Below are 6,145 nucleotides of genomic sequence, written 5' to 3'. Positions count from 1 at the left end.
CAGACATTCCAAATGGATTTCTCTGCTTCCCCATTTCCTCTGTTTCCTTCTCACATCCTTCTTCTACCCTCTGGCATGTCTTCTTCTATTACCCTCATTCATATTTGTGACATTTACAGTACTCTTCCTAGCCTTGCTAGTTGTGGGTTTATCTGACTAGCTCAGAAAGAAGTGTAAAGCCAAATGCCTTCCACCATTTTGTATCTCGGGTTGAAATGATGTTTACTAGCGTCAAACTGCAATTGCAATTTTTTACAACTTTATTTTCCTATGTCATCAAGTCCCAACTGAGACAACAGTAATTTGTTTTGGCAACCAACCCACACAGATAAGCTTTTGATGGATGGCCACGGGTGCAGGACTGTGTTGGCCAGGACTTTTCATCTGGTCCAAGATGATATCATGAATATTGTGGGTATTGTGTAGGCATAAAGCATGTGTGTACAGTGAATTGAGCTGTGAAAGGCTTCATGTTGCCTGTTGTTGGATTAATGAGACAATGATGTGGCTGTGAGGGGGGAAGGAGACCGGAGACAGAAGCAACAGCTGAGAAAGCCCTTTCAGTTTCTAAGTTGGTCTGTCTATCTATGGTTAAGCCTGGCTGCATCTATTATTGCCCACACCCCAACGGCCTTTAGGGTGGCGTAATATCTAAATCTGCATGTAGCTATTTTGGCAAATCTAGACATGCTTTGTTGAGCTGTTTGGTGAGTTCTTGCATGTGGAGTCATCGAGACAGAGCTCAACAACATGCTGCCTCTATTCTTTACTTTGTTGAGACGGATTAAAAGATGATCTAATACCTTTTTATCCTATATGAGCACAGTGCTGCATGGCTGTAGTATCACTTGCACAAGTCTTACTAATTCATCCGCCCGTGTTGAACATGTTGATGCCGTTTTTTTTGTTTTTTTTTACTTTTTTGCCTGAAGCAAATATGTACTTTACCACAATTGCTGCCTTTATGTGCAAACAGTGTCTAGCAGACGTGTGCACAGCTATAGTTATGAATTCCTCCATCTGGGAGGTCACATTGACAAAAAGCAAGGCAGGATGTGGCAAAATGTCTCGTCTGTTGCCTCTACCTGAGTGCAGCTTTTATCTCCTCTCTGTCTCATCCTTCTCTTCCTGTGCTGCTGCTTTGCACCAACCCACACAGTGTGAGCTTGAAATTAAAAAAAACAAATCAGTTGCTGCAATCGGGAGAAAGAAATCTGTAAAAACAGGCACTTTCATATTTGTGGGCAAAAAGAAGTTGTGCAGTTCACACTCAAGCTTTCCACTGCAATCAGTCAGTCTGCAATTTGAACACAAGCGCTCCCAGCGCTCTACTGTGTCTTTCCTCAGTGTTCCCCGCCTGTTGCATTTATCCTAAACATCATGTTGCTTTTTCCCCATTCGGTTTTCTAGTCAGGGGAGATGAACCAAAACCAGCTGCTCAAATTTGATTAACACCCAGAAGTGTTGCCCCTTTGAAAATATCTGCACACTGAAGGTGGGCTGACCTTGCTCCCGTTGCTGATTGTAGCACCCGTGGTGTCAAACATGGCTGTTGTTTTTGGCTGATTTGTAACGTGTGATGTGTTCGTCATATGTAAGCCTGGAGGGAGGCATTTGACAAATGAGGGTCCACTGAGATTGAGAGGATTTGAAAAACATGTTAACTTGAGGTTTCAGGATGCAGGAACAGAGGCTTTAAACCTGCAATGGGTTTAGGGTTAGGGTTATTTTTAAATACATGAATTTTATTTATTTATTTTTTTTATAGATTTTACCCACAGTTTAGTAAATCAAGCTGAAAATACAGGTGTGCCTTCAATCCAATGAAATAAACAAATAAATCAAATAAGATGACTCTATATGCAGACGATTAGACTGTAACACCAATCATCTGCATATACAGGAACATTACCTGGTAGATCTTATCTTTATCCCAAACATAACCATTGACTAAACATCATGGGGGGGGGGCTGTTCTATTATAAGCTCTATAGCTAACTTCACATCATAAAATAATGCGACAACTGACTGAAATCCAATTTGAGATTCTCAATGAGGCCACACACCGCTTCCTCTCCTGGACTGTTTGTCAAGTGTTGTCTTTAGATTACAAACAAGGCAATGATATCCCGAGCCTATTCTGATGTCTTATTTTCATCCCTCCTTCAGTGTTTTTCTCTGTTGCCAATAGGATTAGAACCTCATCTTTTAATACCACTTGAGCGTCAGCCCTGTGCGTCATCCTGCAGTCTTGAGGTGAATGACTTTCAGCACCAGTGTTTGGGAACCCACTGATCCTACTCTGTCAGGCCATAGAGGAGATGTTTGTCCTTTTTTTTTTAAACACAGCAGTTGATGTGGCAGAAATACCAGCAGTAGTAGGGGCGAGAGAAAGGGTTAAGACATGGGTGGTGTGTTAGGCATTTAAATCAACCGGAGCTATTGGGCTGTTTAGTTGTATGAGGTGCCAGACCTGTGCTGCTCCATTCAGACTGCTTTACACTGAGGTCACCACAAACAGATCAGAGATCACACCAGTGTGTGACCTGGGCTCACCGCCATTACACAACTGCATGAATGATTTATAGAAATAATGAAAGCATGACATCATGTATTACATTGGCCTACTGTTAGCCTTCCCTAACCCTGTAAGTTGTAACATGCATGCCATCTCCCCAAGCAAATTAGGGTCTGCCATTGCAGAGACATGGAGCTTTTTTTGCCAAAGCATCAGTTGCTTGTTAATTACAAATTGCACAACACATGACACAGGAGATGTGTAATGAAGCCCAGTATAAGCAAAAAAAGAAGGCAGGGAACACTTATCGACTGAGGTAAGATTACCAAGTAGCCCTCCTGAGTCTGAACCCATTCATTACATGGGATCCTCTTTCTGCATAAACAATGGTTTACAACTAAGAACCATAAACAGAGAATTTAGACAGCTTGCAATCTTGCTCTGTAAGGATTCAGCATTTTGCAATTTCACAGATGTAGTCTTGTTAACAAGGCAAACTTCCTAAGAAAGGTTGATGGCTTTTTAATTCTCACGAAATGCTGCTTGTATGTAAGCTACTGTCAGCAGCCATCAGGTGTTCTCATTCAGAGATGGAGCTAAATAAGGGAAACGGAAGCAACAACAACAATAATCAAAAACATTCTGAGAGCTGTTTCACTTCAAAACATCATGTAACGAGGACACCTCATCAGTCAGATGTTTGCTTGTGCAGGATGATGGCATACTTCCTCAGTTGTAACATACATGTTATGAGCGAGGGGTGGAAACAGCTCATTGTGGTCCTTCAAGCAGAAAGGAAAAGTCTGGGATGTTATCAGGGTAGGTCATCTTAACATAACTGCACGGGCCTCCAAGCAGACTCATAAAGGAGTAGGGGCAGCAAATTTAACAGCACAGTGTCACAAAGTCAGGGCGAAAAAACACCAACCTAATGAGACCCTCTTTCTCCCTTTGTTTTTACAAACATTATGAGCGACCAAAACCAGGGAAGAGAAAGGACATCTTTGAAAATGTAGACAAAAGACTGTCTCCAACACATTTGCCTAAGGGAGCCATAAGAGAACTTAATAGTGTACACTTATCCTGATCCTGCAGTGGTCACTTCTTTAACACCGATTTGCTTTTGTCTGACCTCCACCCGCAATCTTTTACCTCCTTTGGCTCTTCAGCAGCTTATGAACGTCTCTGCACTTCACTATCATGAACACAAACTCAAGCAAAGGTTAAAACATTATCACATACCCTTGTGCCCTAGTTAAAGCTGTCAAAATCTATATTTTACATCAATCAGATCCATATCTTGAACACTTTTTTGGACCGGGCCCAGACGTTACTCTACAACCAGGGTCTTGTAAAAAAAACAAAAAAAACAAGAGCTGTGTTTTCTGACTCTGTCATGACAAGGCCTATTTGTCCCAGTGGCTCGGAAAGTGTTTGAGTTCTCCAGGTCACGGCTGAACTTCTCATATTTATGTTAACTAAACTGCAGGCTGGCAGGCTAATTCGCTGGTATGTGTTTTCATTAGGTCTCTGGGGCCGGGTAGAGCTCCCTCACTTATGTGGCTCCTCTGAACTCTCACCCCAGCTTTAATGGGAAGGCTGGCAGAGAAAGAGGGTCAAAGCTTCAGAGTGGGCTCACTTAAGATTTAAGGTAACAATTTGAGGAGGCCTAACAGGTTATGTAACCTTGTCGCTGGACACTAATGACTTGATAGGGCCTGAGGAATGTCCACTCTCAATAGGTCTCTTTTACATCAGTTGCTGTTTGTGGCAACAAAATTAGCTTTGGTATGGTAAGATTGGACAAATCCTGCTCTGTTTGCTAGATAACAGCTATGTAGGGCATGTGACAAAGCACTAGCAATGTGTTCAGCCATGGGCCATAAAACCAGTACAGAGGAACCTGTCATCCTGTCATCCCTTCTTTTTCTTCACTCCTTCCCTTGAGGCAACACACACTCATGCCCCCATTTAGAAACATGAGGAATACAGGCTGTTATGAGTCTCTCCCTTCTTCCGGAAAATGATGTGGCCACTTTCACGATGGCAAGACTGCTGAAACAATAAGTTAACTCTCTATGAAGCTATTTAAATATCTGATAAGTCATAGGTAAAACTGCTCTTCTCTGTTTACTGTAATATATTTATAAGTAAAAAATTTTGAAGACCTCTTAATGACTGTTTAATCTAAAAAGATTAATCAACAATGACAATAATTGTTAGTTGTAGCCCTAGATGGTAATGACTGATATCCAGCATGGGTCTTGCTTCTTTGCCTACTGCTACAGGGCGCAACAATGCTTTTAAAAGAAGGCAAACATCTCACGCTGTCTCATATGATCTCCTTTACACAAAGCGTAAACTGAGGCAGAAAACCACAGCTTCCACCAGCAGTTCTTTTGACTCTCAGCTGGGGACGATTTGCTGTGTGTGTGTGTGTGTGTGTGTGTGTGTGTGTGTGTGTGTGTGTGTGTGTGTGTGTGTGTGTGTGTGTGTGTGTGTGTGTGTGTGTGTGCTGTTTTGCTTGAGGTCAGCCCAGGCCTCGGTCTTTCTTACAGCTTCACAGTTTCACAGTTTTAGCATCAGCAAGCCTCTGGAGCTTAGGTGACACATTTCCCATGGAGTCCAGGTCATCGTCACTTTTGCCCACTCTGCAGGCCATAAATACCAACCACTTTTCCTTATTGGATTGTCTTTATGTTCTCTGTCCTGGCTACAGGGTGACATGTTATAGTGAGTTTTTCTATGTTTGAGTTAGATGTTACAGGCATAGGTAACAGAGAGAAAATAACTGAATCACTTGTACTTTCCAAGCTAAGTGTCCTTGATTGTGCCACGCATGTTTATGAGTTGTATAATTGGATATTTTGAATTCTTCTTTAATGACAAATGTATCACTGGGCAGAAAAGCAACTTTCCCACAGATAAGCAGACAACAAGCTGTGCAGAATGCTCTCATAACCCAAGGGCAGCTTCACATTCATCTGCATTCCTTCATGAGCATGAGAAAAAGTCTCACCTGTACCACAGCCAAGCCTAGTTACAAGTAGCATGAAAACACATACCAACCAAAAAATAAGCATGTTTTTGTTTGAGTATGAACGTGATTTGTGTTTTGTTTTGCCTTTATGTTTCTTTTAGGCGCACATTTTGGGGATGGTGGGTACAACATGGGGGTAGAAGTAAGAAAGGAAAGTGTTAATCCAGCACAATTAATGTTGAGGTTAAATTACCATTGATGTGTCTTATAAATTAGACCTAGCAAACACATTTAAACTCTTTGCCTACCTTATTTTGTTCAAGTTTACATGCACTTTAAGGCTCACACACTAAAGTGACAGTGTGCATCGTAACTATTACTGATGTAAATTATAAGAGGATGAAGTGCCCAGTTGATATATTTATGTTTTATGTGTGTCATGTTTAATCATTACTATAATTTTATTAGTTGAAGTCATCATAAGAACTATCCAACTAAAAGTAATTGTTTGTGTGCCTGCAACGATAAGCTTCTGTCACTTGAACGCACCACTGACAACACAGCTGACTTGCACCTCCTCTGCAGCACATTCATTGGCTTCCAGTGCGGAGCGTCAGCGCAGGGGGCCGGCCCGAACGAGGAGTTTA

The sequence above is a fragment of the Sander vitreus genome, chromosome 15, assembly GCF_031162955.1.
Source record: "Sander vitreus isolate 19-12246 chromosome 15, sanVit1, whole genome shotgun sequence".
Lineage (NCBI taxonomy): Eukaryota > Metazoa > Chordata > Actinopteri > Perciformes > Percidae > Sander > Sander vitreus.
Note: the sequence above shows the minus strand (reverse complement) of the source record.